We start from the raw sequence: 5893 nt of genomic DNA on the forward strand, positions 1-5893 counted from the left end.
CTTCACCTATGACTTTTCTTTTTATTCTGCTGATAAAGAAGTCCAGATTATGTTTCTCAAGAAATGGTTTTCAAAACCCTTGGCACAGATGTCATGAAGTCTGCGTTCGAAGGTTATAATGCTTGTGTCTTTGCATACGGGCAAACCGGATCAGGAAAGTCATACACTATGATGGGAGACTCTGGCGATTCTGGCTTAATACCCCGGATTTGCGAAGGGCTCTTCAGTCAGATAAACGAAACCACCATATGGGATGAGGCGTCTTTTCGAACTGAAGTCAGCTACTTAGAAATTTATAATGAACGTGTGAGAGATCTACTTAGACGGAAGTCAACCAAAACCTTCAATCTAAGAGTCTGTGAGCATCCAAAAGAGGGGCCTTATGTGGAAGGCATCTCCCTTTTGTATTTAATCTAAAGAAGAAGGATCTCGGGCAGTTTGCGGTTTGGTTTTGGCTTCGTTTCTAAATTTTTTTCCTCTTCGTTGACTTTGGGGTTCGGATATTCCTACCGCGTCGGACTCCCAAGGACCTTTTGGGCCCCCACGTTAATGAGCCACCTGGCGAGTTCGATGTGGCTGTCAGCGAGGCACCGCTCGCGTTCCTCCCCACGTTCGCGTCCGGCCCGGCGGGAAGGACGAGGTGCTCCGAATGACCGCTGGCAGAAGGAGCTCCCCTACATGAAGCAGCTTCCCCGGTGCTTCCCGGCCACCCCGGCCGCGGCCACCGACCTGGAGAGTGGTGGAGTCTGCAGCCGCAGCTCGGCCCTCCTACCCCGAGGGAGGCGGGGGAGTTCAGTGGTCTCCTGGACCTGGACCTTATCCTCTCTAGCTCGCTGTCGCATCAGGAGCCCGTGACCGCCACGGCGTCCTTGTAGGCATCAGCCTCATCCTTGCTCTCCCCGTGGAGTAGCGGCCCCGCCAGCGCACCCTCCACCTGCAGCCTCAGCGACCCATCCGGGCCGGGGGCGACCCGGGCGCAGCCGTGCCAGGCGGCGTGGGCGGCAGCTTCCTCAGCAGCCGGGAGTTTGCACCCCCTCCGACGGCTCCCGTCAACCTGGAGGACATCAGTGACGTGAGCCCCTCCAGCAGCTTCCTGGCCGAGCTTCGGTGGCCCGAATTGGACCCGGTGTGCATTCCGCCACCGCCAGGTGGTGGACTGGTGGGCACGTTCGTGTTGAAGGCGCCTGAGTGCCCCTGGCAGCCAGTACGGCAGCCCGTCGGTCATCGGTGTTCGCACAGGCGGCCCGGACGGCAGCCACTCGGTGGTGGTGGGCCCTACAGCGGTGGGCCGCCGCGCGTGTGCCAGGAGATCAAGCCGGAGGCTGTCTCCTCGTGCACCGTCGGTCGGCCCCTCGAGCCCCGCTTGGGCACTGGACCTCCGCTCAGCAGTGACCACCGGCTGCCTGCGCACGACTTTCCCCTGGGGCGGCAGCTCCCCAGCAGGGCTACCCCGACCCTGGTCCCGAGGAACTGTCACCCTGCCCTGCCGCTCCCCCCGGGCTTCCATCCCCACTCTGGGCCCAGCCACCCTCCCTGCCTGCCGGACCAGGTGCAGACGCACGTCCCACCGCGCCATGACCAAGCGCTCGTGCCAGCCGGTTCGCGCAGGCCGGAGGAGCCCAAGCCGAAGAGGAGGAGGAGGTCGTGGCCCGGGAAAGGACGGCCTCTCACGCTTGTGATTACGCAGGCTGCGGCTAAACCTGCAGGGAGAGTTCTCATCTCAAGGCACACCTGCGCACCCCACACAGGTGCACACAGGTGCGAAACCTTCCCACTGTGACTGGGATGGCCGAGGGTGGAAGTTTGCCCGCTCAGATGAACTGACCAGGCATTATGACAGACACCCCGGGCAGTGCCGGAAGCGCGACTGGGCATTCTGCAGGTTGGACCACCTCCCTTACACACGAAGAGGCACTTTTAAATCCCCAAACAGTGGATGTGACCCGCACTGCCAGAAGAGAATTCAGTCTTTTTTACCTTTCACACTGTCTTCCTGGTGAGGGGAGGAACCCAGCTAGAAAGCACTACAGTCATGGTGAAGTTCCCAAGGAGTAAACTTGTGAATGGATAATCAGGACACAGGAAACCAAAAGACAAACTCAAAAAAACAAAACAAAAAAACAGATGGGGTCTGTGACTGGATCTTCTAGCGTTCCAGTTCTAAATCCAACTTGTATATATATATTTTGGACTTACAAAACCTCAAGGGGGTGACTGGAAGTTGTGGATATCAGGGTATAAATTAGATCTGAAAGTTGGGGGGAGGGAAGACTAGAACCCCTTGAATTGTTTTGATGCAATATAAGCATAAAGATCACATTGTATTCTGTTTGCCTTCTAAAAGTCATTATGACGATCTTAGAAGAAGAGGAAGAAATTCAGGTACAGAAAATGGTGTTTAATAGCCTAAACGATGGTTCTTGGTAAGTCTTGTTTCGAAAGGTACCAAATGAGGCCCCAAGTTCTCAAACTGCTGCTTACTTTGACAAGGAAAATCTGTTTTTGTCTTCCGATCTACATTTATGACCTAAGTCAGATAAATACACCTGGTTTACTTTAATCTTTTATATAGTCTGTTATGTATTGTGGTTTCAGATGTGCAATAATTTGTACAATGGTTTATTCCCAAGTATGCCTTAAGCAAAACAAATGTTTTTTTCTATATAGCTCCTTGCCTTAATAAATATGTAATATAAATTTAAGCAAACTTCTATTTTGTATATTTGTAAACTACAAAGTAAAAAAATGAACATTTTGTGGAGTTTGTATTTTGCATACTCAAGGTGAGAATTAAGTTTTAAATAAACCTATAATATTTTATCTGAAAAAGAAAAGAGGATTAACTCCAATTTTGAAAAAGTTGTACTTTTCAAAGGGTAAAGTGGTGGGTAAAAAGCTATCAAACAGCATTGCATGCTATCGAGAACTCATTCGTGAAAAGAAGTCAATCAATGTGGCAAAATTCAGCACTGTCTTATTTTAAGACTGACATCATCTTCCCAGATGGCTCAGTGGTAAAGAATCTGCCTGCCAATGAAGGAGATGCAGGAGACCTGTTTGTTTGATCCCTGGGTTGGGAAGATCCCCTGGAGAAGGAAATGGCAACCTACTCCAGTATTCTTGCCTGGAGAATCCCATGGACAGAGGACCCTGGTGGGCAACAGTCCATAGGGTCTCAAAGAGTCAGGACATGATTAAGCTAGTGAACAACAATCAACCTCAAGGCAAGATCCTCCACCAGCAAAAAGATTACAACTTGCTGAAGGCTCAGATGATAGCTAGTATTTTTTTTTTTTAGTGATACAGAATTTTAAAATTTAAAGTATCTACCTTGTTTTTTGTTTTTGTTTTGTTTTTTTAGATATAATGCTACTGTATACTTAACCTACAATATAGTGTAAACATAGTGTTTATATGCTCTGGGAAACCAAAAAATTCATGTGACTCCCTCTATTGCATTGTGGTCGTACATGCATGCTAAGTCACTTGAGTCATGTCCAACTCTTTGCAGCCCTATGGACTACAGCCCACCAGGCTCCTCTGTCTGTGGGGTTCTCCAGCCAAGAATACTGGAGTGGGTAGCCATGCCCTCCCCCAGGGGATCTTCCCCACCCAGGGATCAAACTTATGACTCTTATATCTCCTGCATTGGCAGGCCAGTTCTTCACCACTAGAGCTACTGGGAAGCCTCTCATTGCTGTCATCTGGAAACAAACCTGTGCTATCTCTTAGGTATGCTTGTATTTTTTGTTTCAGGAGTTGTAAAGGCTTGAATATGATAAAATAAGAAGAAAAAATGAGAATACTGACCAAAAGTTAAGCAGAGGAATTTATACCATACTCATGTATTCCAAGAGTCCAGATAAGCACTGGAAACCTGTATTTATCCTTATCCTAGGTTGGGAGACCACTAACTAAATCAAGCTCTGGGGGTTGAAGAGAAAGTCAACAATGAGAAGGAAATTGCCACAAAATTAGAAAATGCTGCTGTCAACATTACCTTTCAGACCAGCCAAGTATGCCTCTCTCTCTTACAATAAATAAATACCAATAAAAATAATTTGTGATTTAGATTATCCTCAGCAGTGGTATGTGCTATAAAATGCACTATGGAAATCATCTCTCTATTTAGGAACTCAGCACAGCTGCGCCAATAAGGAGGCTGGGTATATTCTGCAGCTAAATGAACTTGTGTTCTAAGAATCTGCCTTTAGAAGTAACAGCCCTGAAAGCCAGAAGCAAAAAATCTCAAGGATTATTGTAGCAAATGGCTTCAAATAGAAACATCTAGACTGTTGGCAAGTGCCTTTTAGAAAGCAGGACTTGAATTCTCTTGAAGCAAAATTACCAACCATTCTTGTGGCCTGCTGCTTACAAAAATAAAGAAAACAAGGCTTTTTGAGCTACAGCTGCAGATTCAAAAATTAGGACCAGTAGATTTTGCTTTAGTAATGTAAAAAGCAAAACACCCCAAAGAGAGCAGAAAGAATTAGCTAAGGATGTTAGAGATGTGAAAGAAGATAATGATAGGAAAAAGTCATTTCAAACATCTCCAGACTGTAATTACAAGCCAAGGTTTTTTTTTAATCTTATCTGTCTACTTCACTCCCTGTCCTCACCCCAGGCCTTCCCCCACAACCCCCCGCCATTTCTTATAATAGTAATATATGCCCAAGGCTTAAAAAGAACACAGAGGTATATAAAATAAAATGTTAAAATCTTCTAACCTTTTTCTGTTCTTAATCCTATTAAAAATCCCTGAAAGTGAAAGTCGCTCAGTTGTGACTCTTTGCAACCCCATGGATATACAGTCCATGGAATTCTCCAGACCAGAATACTGGAATGGGTAGCCTTTCCCTTCTCCAGTGGATCTTCCTAACTCAGAGACTGAACCCAGGTCTTCCACAATGCAGGCAGATTCTTTACCAGCTGAGCCACAAGAGAAGCATTAAAAATTCCTAAAATTTTTTAAAAAATCATTGTCTAGCTCTTAAAATGTTAAAGAAACACTGTGTCCAGTGTGCATAACTTTGCTTCCCTGGCCTCATATTTTCTATTAGGGGCTGGTTGTGTAAGCTAGAAAACAGGAGACAGAGAATCAAAAGATGGAAGCCCTGCTGCTCACTTCTTCCAACCATTTTTGTGCCTTTCAGCAAAGTTTTTCCTTGTCTGAAAAGTAAGGAAGGTGAGAATGCTGGTTCTTGGTTCACTCTGAATTCAAATCTTCCTGTACTAGTGCTGCCTAATAAAAAAACACAACTGATCTACAAATGTGAGCCACATTCATAATTTTAAACTTTTTAATAACCATATTTAAAAAATAAAAAAAGAAGGTGAAGGCAATTATAATATTTTCATCCCAACATAGTCAAAATATTATCATCTCAACATGCAATCAACATTTGTTTTGTTGTTGTTTGTTGTTTAGTCACTAAGTCATGTCCCACTCTTTTGCAACGCCATGGACTTTAGCTCGCCAGGCACCTATGTGCGTGGGATTTTCCAGGCAAGAAAACTGGAGTGGGTTGCCATTTCCTTCTCCAGGTGATCTTCCAGACCCAGGGACTGAACCCAGGTGTCTTGCACTGGCAAGAGGATTCTTTACCACTGAGCCACCAGGCTTCCTGTAATCAACATTAAACATTAAAATTTAACATTAATAGTTTATATTCTATTTTTCAAACTAAGTCTTCAAAATCTAGTGTGTATTTGATAAAAAAAAATCTTCATTCAGATTAGCTACATTTCAAGTGTTCAGGAGCCACATGTGAATAATTGCTAGTGTTTTAAGCAGCAAAGTTTTGTATCAGTGCCAGACATTATCTGAAGAAAAGCTCTACTTCAGTGTGTAGCTCACTTCTGCATCTCTATACTTGATTGACTCTGTTGTCAA

The 5893-nt window shown here is 45.4% G+C and overlaps 1 pseudogene; it reads left to right on the forward strand.

Annotated features, from left to right (window-relative positions):
• The first annotated feature begins 470 nt into the window (after nucleotides 1-470).
• Nucleotides 471-2157, forward strand: LOC122440805 (annotated as a pseudogene).
• The last annotated feature ends 3736 nt before the right edge of the window (nucleotides 2158-5893 follow it).

Source organism: Cervus canadensis, chromosome 4, assembly GCF_019320065.1.
Source record: "Cervus canadensis isolate Bull #8, Minnesota chromosome 4, ASM1932006v1, whole genome shotgun sequence".
NCBI lineage: Eukaryota > Metazoa > Chordata > Mammalia > Artiodactyla > Cervidae > Cervus > Cervus canadensis.